Source organism: Sceloporus undulatus, chromosome 1, assembly GCF_019175285.1.
Source record: "Sceloporus undulatus isolate JIND9_A2432 ecotype Alabama chromosome 1, SceUnd_v1.1, whole genome shotgun sequence".
NCBI lineage: Eukaryota > Metazoa > Chordata > Lepidosauria > Squamata > Phrynosomatidae > Sceloporus > Sceloporus undulatus.
In genome coordinates, this window is record NC_056522.1 from 113771870 (window position 1) to 113794525 (window position 22656).

Here is a 22656-nt window from a genome sequence, read left to right on the forward strand (position 1 = left end):
CTCACAATGGCATATTCTCCTGGTATTGTTACAATACTACTTTGAGACTTCAACAAGCATGGTTAGAATCAAGTCTGTCTTTATATACCATAGTCTAATACATTGTGAAATGCAAATGCTCCACTCAGAGAAGATCCTCATATAAAAAGAAGACAAGTGGGTATTAATAATAATAATCTGATCTGAATAGGATGGTAACAGTGTCAAGATCTTATGTGTTTTCTGTATTTAAGTTTGGAGATAGGGTGGGGTTGGAGGCAGGTCAAGCTATTAATTGTGTCAGTAAGAAAAGGTGCTTTAAAAAACAAAACACTTTTTTTTAAAAAACAAGAAAAGATCAAACTGCATTGCTGGTGAGTTTGTCTCTTCCTTTCTGTTAGCAAATGATAAAAGGGTGGCCTAAAATAATCTTAGCCATAATACTGTGACTTTCACAATACAGAATCACCAGGTTTCATCCATATATTTCAGAAAAGAAGAAAGGATTACTGACAAAGTCTTTGCTCCCTTCTTAGCTTCTGACATATATTTCCCCTTTAATATGATAGTTCTACTTTCTGCAGTTCTTTAGACAGCATAGTATTTAATCAGGTGGTTAAAGACAGAAATCACGTGCACACATCTTTGCTTGCCTAACCAATACTAAAGAAACATAATCATGTAGTCATAGATTCAAATCAGGCAGTGTACATGTGCTTGTTTTCTTAAATGCTCTTTCTAACATTTATATTCAGAATCAGCAATAATAATGAATCTCTACGTCTGCAGTGATAAAGCTGGACTCTTCACTTCTCAGTATCTCCATCTTCAGTTAGATTGCTTGCAGATCTGCTGAAATGAGATGTCACTGTAAATTATGGAGTAAGCCATGTTACTCACCAAGGCTATGAAAGGTAGGCACATAAAAACAAGGTGCTATTGAAGGTAATTTCTTCTGAGCTTAGAGTTCTTAAGTGAGACAACTGGTGCTAATGTGTTTTTAATTGATGCCATCTAAATTTAAGCCTGTTCTTTGCTGTTGTTCTTATTACTGTTGTTATAAATATGTGTTCCCCACTTCCTTGAGCAATGAGAAATCCCAGGAACAGTGCTACAGTGTTCAGATGTTTTGTATGATAAATTCCTGTGGAGCTAATGTGTATTCATAAAGCTAAGTTTATTTGCAAATATCTTTGTAAAGCATTCATGGAGGCAGGTAGACAGCACAGTCACTACTACTGCATTACACTGGCCAGATTTGTAACTAGGACCCTTCCTTTCCCAGTTGTTTTTAACTTGTATTTCTCTCTGCCTTCATCTCCACCAACTTGAAAATTGTCAACTTACAGAGAGCAAGGCTACCAGACCCACACCTCAGAGATAAATTGCCCATTCAACAAAAAACAAACAAACCCATGTTTCCTAGCCATTAGCTAACATTGCCAATCTATTAATCATTCCAAATGATTAGAGAGAAATTGACTTAACAAACTGTGACCACACATTTGCTGGGATGTTATTGTTTCTTGCCATTTCACCGTCAACAGACAACAGAATAACTTTTCCCAAGGAGAATGAAAAGCTGTGATTCCATGGTGGGAAGGAGGACTTTATCCCTAATGGTGGTGCGGCCATGTGGCCACGCTGCCATTAGGGTGAATGGGACTTGAGCATCTGCAGACTTCGGTATCCATGGGGTCCAGAATAGATCCCGTGTAGATACCAAGGGCCAAGTGTGCACTTAAAATCAAGTGATTTTCTGAAAAAAATATGTCTTTTTATTTTAATAATCTGGTTATAAATATTTCAAGACTAGGCGTCTTGTAATGAGAAAAGAAAAATATAATCTGCCATTCTACTCAGAGAGGTAGCTCTTAGAAGACCTGTCTGATTACATAAACCAGAAAACATTAGTGGTGAAAAGAAAACCCCTCTTAGACAATTAAATGTATCACAGAACTGCAAAAATTAATCATTTGTAAGCAAGGACATCATTTCTGGTGGACTGCCATATTTGTACTATACCTTGAGGCTAAACAAGTTCATTAATAGGGAAGCAATTGAGCTTACTTGGTATAATAGAAGAAATTCAATAAATGAGCACTTGCATAATAACAGGATAATCTTGTTTTAAGTCATGATATATTGATACTCAGGCGGAAAAGATTGCCCAAGGGCTGCATGTAGGCCTAAGGTTCTTTTTGTGGTCCTCAATTCCTTGGAACTCCCTAGATGGCTTTCTTCTGGTCATAAATAAAAAGATGAATTGTCTCCTGGAAACTTCTAGGATCAGCAATTTACCTTTTAAACAGGTTGCAGCTTCCCTCCTTGCACTGTTGGACAGGAAACAACAGCAGCAATCCATTTGCAAAGCCATTAATGGATTTTCAGACACAGAATCATAAATCATAGAATCATAGAGCTGGAAGAGACTGCAAGGGCCATCCAGTCCAACCCCCTGCCATGCAGGAAATCCAGATCAAAGCATCCCTGACAGATGGCCATCCAGCCTCCGTTTGAAGACCTCCAAGGAGGGAGACTCCACTACACTCCGAGGAAGTGTGTTCCACTGTCGAACAGCCCTTACTGTCAGGAAGTTCCTCCTAATGTTGAGGTGGAATCTCTTTTCCTGCAGCTTGCATCCATTGCTCTGGGTCCTAGTCTCTGGAGCAGCAGAAAACAAGCTGGCTCTCTCCTCAATATGACATCCCTTCAAATATTTAAACAGGGCTATCGTATCACCTCTTAACCTTCTTTTCTCCAGGCTAAACATACCCAGCTCCCTAAGGCGTTCCTCATAGGGCATGGTTTCCAGACCCTTCACCATTTTAGTTGCCCTCCTTTGGACACGCTCCAGTTTCTCAATGTCCTTTTTGAATTGTGGCACCCAGAACTGGACACAATATTCTAGGTGGGGCCTGACCAGAGCAGAATGTAGTGGCACTATTACTTCCCTTGATCTAGACACTATACTTCTATTGATGCAGCCTAAAATCGCATTGGCCTTATTAGCTGCCGCATCGCACTGTTGACTCATGTTCAACTTATGGTCTACTTGGACTCCTAGATCCCTTTCACATGTTGTCTCCTTAAGCCAGGTGTCCCCCATCCTATATCTCTGCATTTCATTTTTTCACCCTAAGTGCAGTACCTTACATTTCTCCCTGTTGAAGTTCATTTTGTTAGCTGTGGGCCAGATTTCTAGTCTATTCAGGTCATTTTGAATTTTGATCCTGTCCTCTGGAGTATTAGCTATTCCTCCTAATTTGGTGTCATCTGCAAATTTGATAAGTATTCCCCCAATTTTTTCCTCCAAGTCATTGATAACATTCATTGTTTTGTTTTCTTGTTCAGTGGGGGGATCATTTTTGGCAGTCTATGCAGCCCTCACGTGCACCACAGTTTCTGACTGATGATATATTAGGGCAGGATCACTATATTTTAATTGGCTTGTTATGTCCAGATGTTTTCTCATGAAGTCAATTTGCACTCTAGAGCTTGCCTAGGAACTGAATATTTTGATCTCTCTGTTTCTGGACTCATAGTAACATATCAAGGTTGCAGAAACATACATACCTGTAATATGCATTTTCCCCCTCTGCATCTAATTGCTTCAGAACCAAAGCTCTGTCATGTTGTAGATCAAAAATTAACTGACCACCCTTTGTAGTTAGCACTGCATTTTCAGAGCTCTGCATGGAGCAAGGCCCATTACTTGAACATTGTTTTTGAAGTTAGTAATAAAGTAATAAATATAGCCATGGATGAATTCTCAAGTGCATCAGCCTAGTATAGATCTCAGCAGCAGTTAAATTTTAAGATCAAATTAGAGCTTCTAATGCATTTCAAGACTATCCTGCACGTTGTACTTCTAGTCAGCAGGCAATGCTTTGTAATGAGGGAATGAAAACACTGTACAAATGAAAATGCATGCTTTTAAAATTTAAATCTATGCTGATAAAAGCATTAAATTTGCCTTTTGAATTTCTGCCATCTTAAAGAACTGTTGCCTTTATTTTAATTAAGAATTCTTCTTCTTCTTAATCATAATTATTAAGATTATTAGTAAAAACATTTTTTAGTTAAGTAAAAAGGCCATAATCATTATATGGAAAGTTTTCAGCTAGTGTTCTAGTGAAAGCAAATGACTCAGCTGAGCATCACCCGCATTAAAAAAATATTGGTGGTATACTCCCTATTCTTATATTTGGGAAACTGGGAAAACCAAACCCACACTTGGGAAGCAGGATTGTACATGGTCACTTCAACTCTAACACCTGTGGGCACACAGATAGAAATTCATGGAACATTATGTCATATGTATGGAGCTCTGGGTGGTGCACACTGATTGATGTGGGATGCGAGAAATGGACATAATGGCAATCAAAACTCTTCCACACTCATTATCCTTACAGCATCCTTGAGAGTAGATTCTTTGTTCCTCAGCAATCTTTAAAGCCCAGGGCCTGCTTTAAATATTTAGATGTGTTTGTAATATTTTTTTACAAACCAAACCCACACTTGGGAAAAAGAGATTTTCCTGTCTGAAGTAAAGAACAAGATGGAATCCTTCCTCTTCCAAGTAAAGAAAGTGGCAGGAGTGGCAGCTGAAATGCCCAGCAATTGCAATGGGATGGTAGCCTCTTTTACAATACCATAGCCACAGGGTAATGCAGAGGTCCTATGACAGGTTGTGGGGGAATAGAGAGCGCTGTCCACCAATAGAAAGGAAGAGCTAGGAAGCTTGGGAGGAAACCCTAGGAAGTTACTTCAGCAATCTCCCAGCATCTATTGCTTGAGTGGATTACCTTCTCTGCCTAATGGTGGGTTGGTTTTGAATAAGCACCTAAGTGAAATGAATGGGTTAACCTTTATTAATGGGTTAATTTCCTCTGGATAAAATCCAGAGTTGGGAGAATTAATTTTTGATCCACAGCTCCCAGAATCTCCCAGTCAGTCTTACTAGTGTAGATTCTGGTTTTTTTTTTTTGTTTTTTTTTAAAAGTCAAACTTCCTAAGTACTGGTTAATTCACTTGGGAGTAGTTATGGTTCACTTCTTGCAGGAAGCAAGTAAGTTGGAGGTTTTAACAACCTGAATGCTCATGTTTGAAGGTATGGGGGAGTCCAAATGATATGGTTCCACACAACAGCTATTTATAGGGATCTGCAACAGCATGGGGGGGATGATGACCTGTACTGAATTGTACTTAATAGCTTTGTAGTAAGCAGCCTTAGCATCATGCCCTGTGAATAAGCTGGCAATTCAGAGGAGAAAACAGAGGAACCCAGCCTTGAGCCTGGGCCTAGTCCTGGTCCCTCAGTGCCTGTGCCAGCAGAGACTGGCACAACAAAGATCTGAAAGAGAGGCTCATCATCACTCAGAAAGAATTTATAACAAATGCTGAGCAATTAAGGAAAAGCTGCACCAGTAAGTGCTGGAGATAAAAGCCTGGGAAGAACACCAAAACTTTCGTCAAAAGTTAACTGATTTCCCTGGCAAAAGCATCCTTGTTGGAAAATCTCTTGTTGCCTGATTGTCTTGATTGGACCCTTGGACTGACGATTCTGCTTGTTGAAACTCTTGGACTCATTAACTATTCTGATTACTCAAACCCTGAGGCTTGGACTGGCTAAACAACCTTGCTTTTTTGGAACCCTTGGTTTGCTCTGGCTTCTGGCTGTCTGATACTTAGGACTTGAATTGTATCATACACTGTATTTTGTTGTTCTTTTGCTTGGCCATTTGTTTGTTTTGCTTTCTATCAGCTGCTGGCTGCTTTATTGGACACTTACCATGGCATGGGGAAGTGAAGGTGCTGAGAATATAGGAAGACATTTGGTTATCCCTGTTGGGGCATAGAGAGATGAGCCGTGTCCTTTACAACCACATGTAGAGCTGATGCATGTAGGCAGGACACCTAGAAGAAGGTCTGCAAAGAGCGAAGCTTCTGCAAAGCTTCTGAGCTGAACAGCAAATTTCCTCTCACACACAGGCTGCCGCTTTGAGCTCCCAGCCTGAGGAAATGAATCTCCAGACAGCGAGACTTCACTCAACACGAGGGCTTTTATTCTTTGTTGCAAACTATTTACAAAGATTACACTGAGTATCAGACAGCCATCTTGAATACTCGCTGTCATACAATCCAACAAAGTGCTTCCCAACCATTCACCACAACAACCCAACAATGGAGATAATCACCTTCTCCCTTTATATAGGCGATCTTCTTGGAATTCATGTGACAGTCATTCCACCAATGAAACCTGGCTGGTTTCATACCCAGTACCTGTTGCATCAGAATATCACCATCTACTTCACCTACTGTGCATGTTGCATCAGACTTCCCATGATGCACAGCTCACGAAATGCTGACTCATGCACCTGCCACTTGAACTGTAGTTACCTCTGCTTCAGTTCCTCCTAGTGGCCACATCCATGTCATTTTTCAGACCAGTATGCCACATGGTCCTGACAATACCTGCCCCACATAGTTTCAGATGGCAAATGTATGATACCCTCTGAAGTCCCTGAATAGTTCCTTGTATGGAGCAGCCATAGAGAAACTTCCCTGTGCCTTTAGCTTTTGTCCCATAATGGGCCTTCAAAATGGAAAACGGAATCCTTGCACAGCTGTATCCTGAGAATGTACTACTGAATAGTGCTTCAGTGCTAAAGGGGGCTTATCTAGCTAGCTATCTACTATCCAATCTTTCTGCCAGTGCAAACACTTAAAAGCAATTATTTTAAACATTGGAGAATAAATAAAAAAAACAATGAAGAAGCTATCCTATTAAAACTCAATTAAAACAATGTAACACATTTGAAAACATAAAAGGAAGGGCAAAGAGATGTAAAAACCTCCATTAAAAGACTCATCTGCAGCAGTTAGTGAATGGCCTGATAAAAAGGTCTTTTCTTACTGGGAAAAAGAGAACAGAAAATAGGAACTTAGCCTCCTTTGGAAGAGAATTCGGTACCCTAGGAGCAACTGCTGAAATGATTCTCTCTCACATCCTCATCAAATATGCCAGCAAGGGTGAGGGGACTGAGAGAAAGCCTTCCCCCACAGATATTACGGAGTTCGAGAGAAAAAAGGGAAAAATCCTTTTAAGACTATAATTTCCACAATCCTTTACTTCAACACTTCTTGGCTGGAGAATTTTGCATAGTGATGTCAAAAAGTCACTTTGGCTCTTTATAGACCAGCTTGAAAGGCTGACATGGGGACAGAGTCAGGGCATAGCATCATCATGACGCACGCCTGACTCCCCCCCGGGCACCCTGATGCGCTACGCCACCTCACACGGTGCACGGCATTATGGTACACCTCCAGATGACGCAGCACTGAAGGAGTGCCATATAGCCATGCCACTGCAGCTATGGTGCCCTTTCAAGGGTGCAAAAAGGAGACGTTTCTGCAGCTCCTTTTTGCACCCTCGAAAGGTCAGATTGGGGCCATGGTGCGGGGTTGCCATGGCTCTGATCCAGCTAGGAAAGGAGCAGCTTGTCAAGCCCCTTTGATGAGTTTTGTTCCAGAAATTCAGAAGTACCTGAATTGGATTCTATTTGATAATGGGACTCTTTTTAGATTTGAAGGAGGGCTCACAGTGATAATTTCACAGAAAATCTGCAATGTGAATGAAATAACCCTATGATGAATGTTTGAGGGATACCCATATAATTATGGGTCCACATCAGTCTGGTTTCAGGTCTGGCCATGGGACAGACACAGCTTTGGGAGATTAGCACTCTCTTTTAATGCAGCAACAGGATAAATGTGCATTTATTTTTAAAATGAGTTTTATCACATTTGCCCATGGCCAGGCAAATGCATCCCGTATGCATCCTGGATGCCAGCCGGGCTTATTCTGTGGCTTTTCAAGAACAGGATTTTCTTGAAATGGCATGGGATAAACTGGACTGGCATCCGGGCTGTAAGCAGGATGCATTTGCCTGCCCACGAGAGTGTGATAAAACTCATTTAAAAAATAAATATGCCTTTATCCCATTGGGGATAAGATACGTTAAAAGAGAGTGTGCTCATCTCCTTAGTCGCCTTGGTGGATGACCTATACAGGGAACTAGACAGGGGGACTGTGTCCCTGTTGGTTCTGCCCGACCTCTAAGCGGCTTTCTGTTATCAAATATGGTATTTTTCTGAGTTGCCTCTCTTCCATGGGGCTTGGAGAGACTGTTCTAAGTGGTTCCGTTCTTTTCTGGAGGGGTGTTCTCAGACAGTGGGAGATTTCTGCTTAACTCCTTGGCCATTGGCTTGTGGGGTCTCTCAGGTTCAGTGTTGTCTCGTATGATATTTAATGTCTACATGAAATTGTCAGGGATGATGGGAGTTGTAGCTCTTCACCTCTGGCTTGAACTCACCACCTGGTTGTGCACCGCGCTGACCAGTTTTGGCCAGTGGTTATAGCTTAGCAGAGTTACAGAGAACAGGCTGAAGACCCTGACAAACTCTCCAAGCCTTCTCACTCTTGCTTCCACAGAAGTCTTCATCCTTCTTCAAGGATCCAGCTGGTTCTTGTAGCTTCACCCAAGACACCAGACAACTCAGTAGTCTTATATAAAAGATCTACTTTATTCTACTATATACAGCTCCAAAACTATCCAACACAACAATACTCAACTCCTCACTCTACAACCCACAAAATACATTGGGATGCATAGTCATTATTATAGTCAATGCATGGTACCACCCACTGTTGTCTGTTTCCACCCAGTAGGCGTGTACATCATTCTCATTGGTTCTCTTGATTCATCCTACAATTAATGATTTCATCATCTCAGCCTTGACCACTTTACAATTGTCAGGTGTGTCCAATCATCCACTTTACATTTCTTGTCCTTGGCATTCAGGACTTGTTAATTGTATTATCATTTACACCTGTGTGGTTCTCAATTGGCTTCTGCTGAGTCACCCTGACTCTCACATACATGTTTTATTTCATTTACTGTATATCCCATGTTGCTTTTTCCTTAACAGAAATTGCTGAGATAAGTTTTTTGGAGTAAGATGTCACCAGTATGCTGATGATACCCAGTACTATCACTCCTTTCCACCTAATCCCAAGGAAGCTGTTCCTGTCCTAAACTAGTGTCTGGCAGCTGTGATGGAGTGGATGAGGGCAAACAAATTGCAGCTTAATCCAGACAACACAGAAGTGCTCCTTGTCAGCTGAAAGATCCAGGAATAGTGACTGAACTTGTGTTAGATGGAGTCACACTCCTCCTGAAAACACAGGTCTACAGTTTGCAGGTACTCTTGGATTCATCTCTGAGATTGGAGGCCCAAGTATCAGCAGTGACCAGGAGTGCTTTTGCACAATTAAAATTAATGTGACAACTGTGCCTATTCCTGGAGATGTCAGATCTGGCCACAGTGGTACATGCCTTGGATACATCCCATTTGGACTACTTTTGCAGGGTCTAAATTTTTGTGTTTTTCAGGACTGGTAGCCAAAGTTTGTTCACTTTAAAGGTTTCTTCTTTCCTGTTGAAGTCTTCTAGGTGTTTGTGAATTCCAGTGGTTTCCCTGTGCATTCTGACCTGATAGTTGTTTGCATGATCCAGAATTTCAGTGTTTTCAATCAGCATTTTATGTCCAGGATGGATTATAACATGTTCTGCTACTGTTGATTTTTCTGGCTGACACAGTGTCTCTTGTGTTCCTTGATTCATGTTTGAACACTGCATTTGGTAGTATCTATGTAGACTTGTCCGCAGCTGCATGGTATGCATTAAACTCCTGCGGCTGCAAGAGGATCTCTCTTATCATTCACTGAGTGAAGCATTTGCTGGATTTTCTTCGTCAGTTTGTAAACCATTTGGAGCTTGTGCTTTTTCACCAGTTTCCCTATTCTGTCTGTGACTCCTTTGATGTATGGTAAACATACCTTTCCTTTGGGTGGTTGTTTGTCTTCACTCCTGTGGGTTTTTCCAGGTCCGGCCACCCTTCTGATGTCTGAGCTGGAGTAACCATTAGCCTATAGAGCCCTGTCCAAGAGGTGTATAAATAAATAAAGTGAAAAGAATAAATAATAATGATTACTAATGAAAAATGATGAATGGATTGTGTTGTACTGACATTTTTCAAATGTTTCAATAGAAGTCAGAAAGAAAAAGATAAGAATGTGTATCATATTTTCTCCATCTTGGACAGAATGCAAACTGCAAGAATTTCATTAATTTCTACAGAACAGTTTCAAACTATGCAGGGAGTACAATTGGAAGAGAAAGAAATTGTGAAAATTTCTTTCAGATTTTTCAGAAAATAGCTGTAATTGTGGTGAAGTGCATCCTGCTTCAATCCTGCATTGGACTCAGTAGTACCTTTTGGAAAAAGATGTAAAAGCCTCTCTGAGTAAATTAATCTTGTCTGAAAGATGAAAGGAAGAAGGCTCAGATAACAAAAGGCAGGTGTCATCATCCATTCTTACTCAAATTCTCACTTGACTAAGCACTGGGTAGAGTCTATATTCTATATTGCTTCCTCTTCATTTCTTACCTAGAAGAAAGTAATTACTTTTTTAAAAAAAGAAAGAAAAGAAGCCAGTTAAAGGACAACCAATTTCACTGCAAACTTCTAGGAGTCCAGCAGTTTAACATGACTGAAGCTGAAATTACTTTCTGTAAATTTGTGTGTGGGCAGCACTGTGCCTCCTAGTGTTTTCTTAAATTTTGTAGCAGAAACGGTATTACTTACAGCCTATGGAGTTCAAAACCCTATTATAGTTACTACTGTCACAATGCATTTTATACTCTTTCCAGAGTTTTAAAGCAATTGAGTGTTTCCCTCTATCGAGACATACAGATTGATGGACATAGATATCAAAAGAACAAAAATGTCACTTGAATTCTTGAGCTTTCAATGCATACCTGTCTTCCAAATTGGGCAGTTCTCTGGATAAAAACATATGTTGATGAAGGACCCCAGTGGTCTGGATGCACAAGACCTCCACCCAAGTATATAGAATAGTAATACCGAAGCCTGATTCTCTTAGGGAATCAAGAACCAGGATGAAAATATGTAAAAAGAGCAGGCAACAGCAACGCAGAGATCACTCAAAGAACCCAACTGGTCATGGAGACAGAGTCACAATTCCTGATAGGATGGGGATAATATCTGCTGGAAGGAAGAGTTTTTAACAGGCAGAGATTTTATGGAGTCATGTTTTATCTTTACACAGGTCCAAAACACATGGCAGAAATAATCCAGTTTGAGATTGTTTTAACTGCGCTGGCTCATTGCTAGGGAACCCTGGAAATTGTAGTTTATTGTTGTACCAATGATATCTGATAGAGAAAGCTAAATGTCTCACAAAACTACAGTTCCCAAAATTTCCTAGCATTGAGCCAGAGCAGTTAAAGTGGTCTCAAACTGGATTATTTCTGCAGTGTGTTTTGGACCACAATAAAAGTGGAATAGATGGAAAGCAGTAGGCAACACAAGTGTAAATTGACAGCGCTATGTAAATAAAGGTTAATAATAATAATAATAATAATAATAATAATAATAATAATAATAGAGCTAGAAAAGTTGGACACATTTAAGTATGAAACAGTAGTGACTGTGTCTTCCATGTAAGTGGGGTAGTGCATCTGCTCCAGGTTTTAGCTCAAACTTTGGATGAACTAAACAAGTGTGGAACCTATTTTTCATTCACTATCCTACTAAAGTGGAAGGCACCAGTATGATAGCCATGTCATCAATGAAAAGGGATGTTTTAACAATGCACAGCAGCAACTATCTCATGTAATACACATTTTCAAATATGCTATTTCTCAACTTTGTGTTTTAAAAGCCTTGTGTGACAATGTCTTCAGTGAGGAAAGAATAATCCACTCATTTCACCTTGATTTATGAAATAGACCCTTTATTTAAGATTTCTGTCTTAAATTTCAAAGAGAAACATACATTCTCATTGTTTGGATAACAGGCCATGAGCAGATGTGGTTGTTATGTAATGCATAATGCTTAATGATATAACCAGAGAGTCATATCTAAATCCCAGGTTTAGGCTTGGAAATCTCAGAGCCTGGGATGACTCTGAACTGACATCCCTCTTTGTCATAACTGCTGAGCCCTGCTGCTTGTCTACCTTGACTCAACCCCCTGCCTTCACCATCTGGAACTTGTTTTAACCAACCACTATTTTATTACCAAGAATAAGACAATGTTCCAGTACAATCTATCAAGTTGTTAGTGACTCATGCAGAGGTTGTTCCCAGATCTGCCTCCCAGGATGCTTCACTGGAGATGTTAAGGACTGACCTTGTAACCTTACAGATATTAAACATGCACTCTACAATCCTCGTTTTTGCTGTACTTTTTAGTTCACTAGATCAAAGCAGGCTTAGCACATCAAGCAGGCACAGCACATAGAAACATGTAAAGGGCAGTGTTGCTCTACTTTTGGTGTGTGTGTATGTTCTTATCATAGTGGCATGGCATCTACTTTTTGATGTGGTAATCTCTTTGCTTTTCTCCCTGGCAAAGGAATTACTCAGATATTGTATAATCTAGTGGCTTGAAAACTGGGCATGCCACTTTGAAATCTAATGAAAAGAGCACAAATTATGCAGAATGGTATATCAAATGTCATCACATTTATCTCCCTTGCCTGGAAAACATACAAAACATTTGTATTTCAAGGAAGAGAGGGAAATATTGAGACTGTTATTTGTGACACTATGTATGTTTCTATAAAATAATATGAATCACCATTTTAAAGGACAGAAAATGAGTCTGTTGCAAGTAAAAAGAATGCCCTTTCTCTCTCTCTTTCCACTTCCTTCTTTCTGGCAAAGTTTCATTTTACTATCCTCCTACACAGGATGGTGTGCTAAATGTGTTGCAGAGAAATAAATTACAGTAAGCCCTCTTTATCTGTGGATTCTTTATCCACAGATTCAAGCATCAACAGCTTGAATTCTTTTTTAAAAAAAGTATATAGAAATTCCAAATAGCAAACCTTGATTTTGCCATTTTATTTAAGGGACATTATTTTATTATCCATTGTTTTTAATGGGACTTTAAGATCCACAGATTTTTGTGTCCACTGTATATTCCCAGTAAGAATAACCCTCAAGAGGTGAACAGCTCTGGCAAAAGGGGTATACTGCGCATCCATCCTATGATTCATGCTGTGTGTGTGTGTCTTCAAGTCCCCTGATGACCTATGGCTACCCCATGAATCTCACATAGTTTTCTTAGGCAAGGAATCCTCACAGGTGGTTTTGCCAGTACCTACCTCTGAAATATAGCCTATAGCACTTGGTATTCATTGGTGGTCTCCTATCCAAGTACTTACTAGTGCTTAGTTTCCATGATCAGACAGGATCTAGTGCCTCTAAAATATTTAGGGAAGTGATGTGAACTATTACACTTCTTTATTTATCAGTTTATGTGTTTATTATTTTTAAATTATGCAGATGGTTACATTTTCCAGAAGTCATCCTTCCTGGTCTGGCATAGGAGAACCTTTATGGTATTTTTAGTCTTCCAGAGCCTTCAAAATATCATGCAAATATTTTATTCCCTTCTAAAGCCAGAAAGATCCAGTTTGAGTTAATGGTTTGAGAACTGGTCTACGACTCTAGAGATCAGGGATCTAGAGATCCAGCACAGCCATGGAAACCCACTGTGTGACCTTGGGGAAGTCACACACACTCAGTCCTCAGAAAACCATGTGATTGGTTCACTTCAGATCACCATTATTCAGGAAAAAAGTTGAGTGCAAACAACAATGACAACAACAGCTACATGGCAGCCTTCAGGGAGAACTGTTTCTCTCATACACACACACACACACACACACGTCCTCCCAGACTTTCCACCCAGAAAGCACACACCGATTGCACAACCCATCCCAACATCACATGCCACAGAATATCCTTTTTCACCTGCCAGTCAGTCTTCTTCCCTGACACTGCAGAAGAGTTTGCTCTCCCAATCTTCATTGCCACATATTGAATTCCCCTTTAGAAATCCTTTCTCAAGCCATCACTGGAGTGTGGACATGCCTTCCTCAGTGGATTGTTTACCATGAGCAGTTGAAGTCCATGCACCTACTCTGCCAACCTGACAGCCAAGCGAGCCACCAAGCACCCCAGTTAAACCACTGCACCTTCTTCTCCCCTTTTTTCACAAGGTGGCTCCTCTTTTTAGCAACCTCAGAAGGATGCAAGCCTGAGTCAAGCTTGAGCCCCCTAGGCTAGGATTGAACTCGCAACCTTATGAATTTGAGTGAGTGGCTGCAGTACAGGCATTTAACCACTGCTCCACCAGGGCTCCTAAAACAGTCCAAGTTAAAACACTATAAATATGCAAAATACAAGTTTAAAAAACAGTTAATAATTCAAGCAATTAAAAACATTACATAATTAAAATTTATAGTTTAAAACTCTTTAAAACAAAAAACAACAAAATAAAACAGCATCCTTGTCATTCGAAAGGCTGGCGTCACAGAAACATCTTTACCTGCCGCCGGAAGGACAGCAGGGATGGAGCCATCCTGGCTGCCCTAGGGAATTCCAGAGCTTGGGAGCAGTCACTGAAAAAGCCCTTTCTCTTGTTCCCACCAAATGCACCTGAGAGGGTAATGGGACAGAGAGAAAGGCCTCTCTCAATGACCTCAATATTCTTGGTCCTTCAAATAGCCTGGACGCAAGCCGAAAGAACTAAAGTTCCCCTGAGAGGTGGCAATCATATAAAATCATTGAATATGATTGGAGCTTAGGACATAATTCAGCATCTTAAAGTTTCAGATGCATGTCAAATGAGAGAGGAGACAGCTGATAAGAGTACTTAAGAAAGTACAAGAAGGACTGAGAAGCTATAACTTCAAAGCCAGATTTAGATATACCAAGACTGTAATTTACAAGATAGCTGTAAGCTTCAATATCTAATATTTGTGGATATATTAGTACATAGGCAAGGAAGCAACATGACAAATTATTGGGTTTCTATGAAGCATAATTTTGACATTGCAGAATTATGAAATCTGTTCTACAATCTTTTTCCCATTTCCATTTTTTAAAAAAACAATCATGTACAATTTGAAATGTGATAATTTATTTTTTTTAAAATATGTATTTAGAGGCCTGTTATAATCTCAGCCCCTTAACTCTAATTAGTTTGCGATTAAATCTAGTATTGCATGTCTTCCTAGTTTCTGGGCATGTTCAGATATTGAGGGAAAAGTCTGTAAAGTACCAGTTGTTTCTAAACAATACCCCCTTTCCCAAGATTTTTGAAGTGTGTCTAAAATCCTTTCCTTTACCAAAAAATATGCCTTCCACTCTTGGTCTGAAGGCTAAATAATTCATTTATTACTGAAGTAACCCTGCTTACTTGATTCTACAATATAGCTGATATGAAGGTCCTCCTGTATTGATTTCTGGAGATGCATCTTCCACATTCCTGCTCTCAGATCTGTCACATTTGTGGTTCTACTAGAGATGCAGTTTGTCAGACTCTTTCATTAACAATCTGCTTCTATCAAGACAGTACCATAGACCTGTCCTTATTTGAATAGGCCTAGCCTTCTTACCTGGACAGCTAGTGTATTATAGCTGTTTTCTGAGGTGCTTGAATAGTCCTACTTTTATTTGATAGGTCTGTACTTATTTGAGAAGATAGGGCCTGGATGTTCAATGTGTGTGTGTGTGAATCACTGTTTGTCTTTCACACTGCCTCCCACAAGGATTTTTCAAGAGCACTTTTAATTAGATCAGAAAGAAAAAAGAAAACAGCATGTGATGTTTCTTCCTTGAAACCAAGTATTAAAACATAAGCATTTTTCATAAAACAAAACAAAAAAGCCACTGACTGGTTTATCAAATTTGATAATAGCCATTTTTTTCTCATAAAGTAAAGGAAACTCTTATCACCAAGACTCAATATTTGAAAGATTCACAAGGGGACTTGCTGGCTTATTAAACTGAATGCAATGAATGGCTATTTTTAGTCAGTGAGTAGCACAGTGTGCCTGAAAATATAATGAGGACGCATAAAGTTCAGGATTATGTTGCCAAACCAATAAAGAATTTAAAGGTATTTGTTATGCACACACTCCACCTGTATTTATTTTAATAAGCAAGTGCCTATTTTCACACTGAATGCATTGTTAGTTGGTGTGCATTACTGAATTGAACCTTACTTGTCACTTGTCCAGTTAGGAAGCAAAATACTATCTTCTTCTCTAAAAACTATGGACAACACATAGAAATTTCAAATTTCAAAATGTTTACTGTTTAGGGCAATGATTCCTAGACTTTGGTTCTCCAGATGTTTTGGACTTCGGCTCCCAGACAGCTGGCCAAGTTGTATGGGGCTTTTGAGAGCAGAAGACCAAATCCTCAGGGACCAAAGTTTGGAAACCACTGGTTTAGGGACAGAATGATTACATGCAGTAGCTTAGGACAGTGCTTCTCAGGCTATCTGATGAGGGGAGCAGCAGCTCCCCCTCCAATGTGCCCATTGGCTATAATTGTTTCTTTCTTTCTTGTAAAGTCCCCTGGCTTTGGGACTGGTTCCAGTATAGAGAGCACCACTTTGAGTAGCAGTGGATTAGGCTACATGAAGTGGTGATCTGTGAGTGATTGGCTGAGATATCCTGCACAATGTCATGTCTATGACATGTCTCCCAATCTAACCTCCTAAACCCACCTTAAAATCCAGCCAACTGTATTGAAAGATGGAGTTCTGTGATGCTGGTGAGTCAGGAGTTGAAGGATGACATCCACCAGCAAACAGTGATGTGCCAAGTAGAAGAAGGAACTCATGTGAATTCCTGTCACAACTCCCATGTATATTTCCCATCATCTTTCAGTGGCCTGCTCTCCAGCCCTAGAGAACTCTGTCTCTTGGTGTGACTGGCTGGGTTTTGAAGTGGGTTTCAGGGGCATTTATCATTATGGCAATGGTACCATGATCATAAATGTGAATTGGAAACAGTTATGAGATAAGTCTAAGAACTTTATTGCATGGACCCTAGAACGGGCCCATCGCGCTCCAAAAAGGGGAAGTGATGAGAATGGGATGCAACAAAGAACGCATGTTACCACACAGGGGAATGCCACTGCTACAGCGGACATTCCCATTGCGTTCTACATCCATCCCAGAGGAGGCGATTTTTGAGAACTATTCAAAAGTGTTCTCAAAAATCACCCCCTCTGGGATGGATGTAGCAGCGGCATTCCCTCTGTGTGGTAGAATTATATATTCTTCGTCCCATCCCGTTCTCATTACACCCCCTTTTTGGAACGCGATGGGCCTGTTCTAGGGCCCTTGCAATAAAGTCCTAACTTACAACATTGTAATGAACAAGATGCCACTTCTTTTTTATTATGCCAATATATGGGAAGAGGTAGAGTATACCATTGGATCAGTGACTTTGGAGTGTTCACCATGACATTGTGAATAGTGATGTGTGTATTCTGCAGTTGCACACACAAGCATGGGGGTTTTGATTGGTTCAAGAACTCTGTATCTTAGAAATCACTGATTTACATATTCATACATGTTTTCAAGTTATTTATATGAGGCTGGGGATATGATGGCACTGCCTGATGGAATCATGGGCATGGGTGTTTATATGCAGAAGAAAACATGGGCTTCAAATCTCATTATTATGGAGCTCAAAATTCATTACTTCTTCATAATACTGATAAGGGTTGGACAGGATACTTGAAAGGATAATCCATATGCCATAACCTGCATGCTGATGCCTACAAGTGCCTTCTCTGCCATGCCATTTTAAATTACTTGTCTTCCTGTTATACTATGAATCTCAAAATAAGACTGTATAAGGAGAAAAAGATTCTGGATTATTTTAAACTGAACCTTATATAAGGGCGATATTTCCCCTTGCGTTTCTTCAGGTGGAACCGAGGAATTCAGATCATGGGTGTGCATATTGGAGTGTGTAATCTTCCCTTCTCAGTGCAGTCCCTTATAAACCTGCTCTAGAGGTCTTAAGAGTTGGTTTTTGGAAGTCTCCAAGGGTTGCAGATGAAAAGAAAGAAGACATCATGCAGACACCACAGTACTTGTTTTAGGTCCGAGGATTTGTGCTGTCATGGGTTTGAAAATTTGCACTAATGCAGATTTTCTTGCAAATTTGGTTTACCCAATATTTGTTAAGTATCCCTCCTTTTGACATCATCCCATGTTCCTTTGAGGTTTGGATACCTTCTGGAACACTATGGAATATCTTGTGGAAGGCTGCAATTGGATGGAGGGTTCAGTGGAAAATGCATGCCCCCACTTTGCACAAGCAGATGCAATATGCTCTGTACAACATGTCTCACTGAATATTGAGACATGCTGCACAGAGTACTCTTATTTAAAGTAATTTTATACATTAAAGCTATGGATGTCATGTCCTACCTGGAGGAGTTCTTCTTGAATGAAGAAGGGAAAGAGGAGAGCCACGACAGCAGGCCCCTGTTGGAGCTAGAGGAGGCTGACAGTGCGTTCATGGCATTGGCAGAAACAACGTCTGGCCCAGCCCAGGAACTGTCTTGGCCCAGGAAGGGATATAGTGTTATTGCATCCTGTGGAGTATCATAAATTAAAAACCCAGTTGCAAAGGATGAGGAAATGCCCTGCTCCACTTTAAGAGAAAGACACTGAGTTAATGAGCCAAGGCCACTTTGTTGCTGCAGACAAACAGCTCCAATACTGTTGAGCCTGTTTTACATCTGGCATTTGTGGATCTCTGATGTTCAGTGTGTATCTTGGACTAAACTTTCCAGCAATTACTTTCTTAGCTTTGGACCCTGTTCAGGTCTGCTTTCTATTATTTGTACACCAGACTGTGCGGACCATACTTCTGGTACTACTGAAAACTCATGTACAACTTGGGATTGCCCTGGTTTTCCCCTGTTGATTTCTGTGGACTGTAAGTGCACTTACTGGAGTACTTGTCAGGTTTAAACAAGACAGTACCATAATATGGTAATAAATAAATTGCTAAACTCTAAAAACATAAGATATAATGTAGTCAGAGTTTCACACTCCTCAGATGTAGATGTTTAATTAGCCCAATGAAATCAGTGGGATTCAAAAGTGCTTCATTTGGATGGATAGAACCAATTGTTTTTCTGTTTGAGTTTCACCTTAATTATGAATAGAAACTTTGTTTGAGGCTCACTTTCTCAAATGCAGCAAGTTACTACTCATAAATCACTGGCAGGAATTTGCAGCTTTAACTCTGTTTTGATATAGTTTTGTCACGGAATTAACAGCAATCAAAAAAGTTATCCTGACTTTCTTGCAGAGTTATTTATCAAAAGGGGAAGAGAACCCAGGCTGCAAATTAGTTTTGCACCTTTAAAGTTGACAAGCATTGTCTGTAATGAGGCTGACACCTTCTGAAGGTCATAAAGTTTCTCCCTGGCAGCATGCTAGCTGTGGTTCCCATAGTGCCTGTTTGATGACCCATTAAAAAAGTACTTCTGTAAATGTCATTTTGTGAACTTATAAAAGTGGAGTTTAAAGTCCACTAGAGGAAGATATTTTAGTTGTCTTAACCACCCTCACCCATGCCCTGGCCTCTAAAGCTTTTTCAGTTCTGTTTTTGAGATGCCTTGTCAAGGGACTAATATTAACACATTGGAACTTAATACAGTGATAGAACTATTGGTGATAGCATGTCTTTGAAACTTTACATTTAAGACATTCTGAACCTGCCCTGGCTGAATTCCTAAAAGAGATTTATATGGGAGTCCAAATTTCTACCCATGTAATTGATGTGGCTAGAGACATTTCCCGGCCTCAGGAAACTCCTATGAATAAATTGATATCGCCGCTCCCATTGATTATTGTTATGTTGTTTGACCTTTGGGTCAGTTGTAATTTGTATGGTTTCAATTCTCTATTAGATTTAATACCTTTTAAGGGGGGAGGGTACTAGGGATTTGATATGTTTTGTATTTTTAACTTGTTAGCCACCCCGATTGTTCTCAGAGGGGTAGGATACAAACAATTTTTATTATTATATTATTATTATTATTATTATTATTATTATTATTATTATTATCATTAGGCATTAGGCATTAATACACACTTGCTCCTTCCACAGACTTGACTGGGTGCATCTTTTGGTAGTGATGTGAGCAAATGTTCTCATCTGGGTTACTGATTGCTGCCCATGTCTCCCCAGAGACACACCAACTGCCATGCTTAGATTGGAAACCAACATGCTTAGTATAGAAAGCCTTATAGATAAGAGAATTTTATGTTATTGGCTCCAAGCTCAGAGGATGGATAATAATAGACTTCCAAAAAAATGTCTGATAGAATTGAATAACAGCATGCCCAACAAGAACTGGGTACATCAGGCCGCACACTTAATTATCAAATATGGAATCTCATTAGCTGAAATCAATGAACTCCAATTTGAAGCACAGATAAAGTCTATCAAGAACATAATAAGTGAAACATCAATACAAAAAGATCTCCATACTGCTTATCTGTCCTCATGTGCCCCCCTATACTATAAACTCAAGAAGTTTTGTATTTTTCCAGATTATTTTGTTAGTTTAACATTTGCAAATTTACGGAAAGCTTTTACCGAATTAAGATTAAATATGATGGATACAGCATACAGAGACGGAAGATATAGAGGTATTCCTGCAAAAGAACGTACTTGTGTATATGGTTGTCAAGAGGTAGAGGACCTTGTTCATTACATGTTATTTTGCCCTCTCTACCAAGAACTAAGAGAAAGGTTCATTATACCTATAATAGAAACCAGTCCCAGTCAAAACCCACAGGATATGATTTTCTATCTTCTATTGGACCTGAATAAATATGTAACCTGGAAAGTAGCTTTGGCACAGACAGCCAAAATAAAGCTGCTTCGAGTCACAGTGGAGGGAGCGTGGCTTTGGTGTGGCTTCTGGACTCTTAGGACGCATGCATCATTGAAACACCATACCTCCACTGTGACTCGAAGCAGCTTTATTTTGGCTGTCTGTAACAGGCCTTTGTTTGCCTTAGCAGCTAAAAAAATCAGGATTAAGTATATAACAGGGATAGCCATAAACTGTAAAGGTGATGACTATATTTGACAAAATTTTAATGCATAATGACAATTGTTGCTTGTTCATTTAGAAATTCTATACCAGATATGAGATACCCATATTTTAGATATAATTTACACATATTTTTATAGTGTTATATTGTTATATGTATTGTTATATTGTTGTGCTGTGCAACGACCTTTGGTCAAAAGCAATAAAGTTTTGATTTGATTTGATTGTTGCCCATGGCTACAGCTGGACTGGTTTTTAGTTTTAGCTGAACCCTCTTCTATGCCTAGGTCCTTTCCCAACCCACACATAATCCCATAGTCTTATGAGAAATAGGTGTAAGTGAAAAGTTCCTGAAGCATCAAGTTAGTGCCATGAAAGTATAGTGCAAGATCATCTGTGTTTCCTTGAGCACTGTTATATGCCTTAATGGTATAGTAGTGGTGGCTGAGACAATGGTGGGGAATGCTCAGTGTATTAAGATATCTTCAGAAAAATAAAATGAAAAAAGCCTGAAGTATTTAGTGATATAATATGGCAGTAATTGAGATTAACATTATGATTAATATTAATATCATTGTGGATTTCTGTAGAGGGCACTAAAATGGTGACTGCTTCCATTTCCAGCTAGTATTTGTCACTGCATCTGTCCCATTATTTCTCTTCTACTGTTGAAATATCAACAATTTCTTCCATTCTGTTGGGAAGGGAGGAGAAGTTCTGGAAATGGTGGTCAGGTTGGGGTAAAAAGCAGGAAAGCAAGGATTCTTCCCCAAAGGACCAGTGTGGAAATGGAGTTGTAAGACATTGCACAAGGTGTGGGAATAAAGCAGAAGTCATGTAGGGAAATGATTTATTGAACATGAGCCAGAGGTTCTATGCCTAGCAATAAGGGAATATTTCTAAATTATAAACTGTCATTAACTCTTCCTTTCCTCTATTATAATATTAGAACTTTGTTCAGTTCTTCTGAACGCAGCAGGCCAGAATATGTATTTCTATGTCCTGTTATAGAAAAATATCTTTTCCATTTGTCTCCTCATCCTTAGATTGCTAGATAAAGGATCTGAATACAAAAAGACATAAAGCAATGCCCTCACTTTTAGAATTCAGATGCCCATACACTTGTAGTAATCATTCCCTATTGTACAAACTTGTACCCTCATTGTATGGGGGTGTCACAAAAACATAGCAGTTGAGCTAGGCAATTGATTTTACCTACCTGATTCCCTTAACTGACAGGATAACTAACTGAATGAGGGAAATCCATGTGAATGCTCCTTCCATGTGTTCATAGATGAGCCCTATGCAGATACTTACTAATACCAGTGTCTGGATAGTCTCCAACCTTGCTGAGCTGAGCTGAGGAGATGGTGGGAAGATCTGGAAGGGTCTTCTGCTTGTATTTGTCTGAGAAACCTGCTTTATCACCCTTCCTGATTGCTCAGAGACTTTTATCTGTACGCCTTTCTTTCAATTGTTTCAGGGCTTCTTTTTTTCCATTAAATGTGAATAAAAACCCCTTTACACCTTTTGGATTAAAATGAAAAGGTCAGGAACTGAGGAATGGAGATGCTGGGGTGGGCCTTATCCTCTCCCTGCAGTGGATCCTCACATGAGCAGGCTG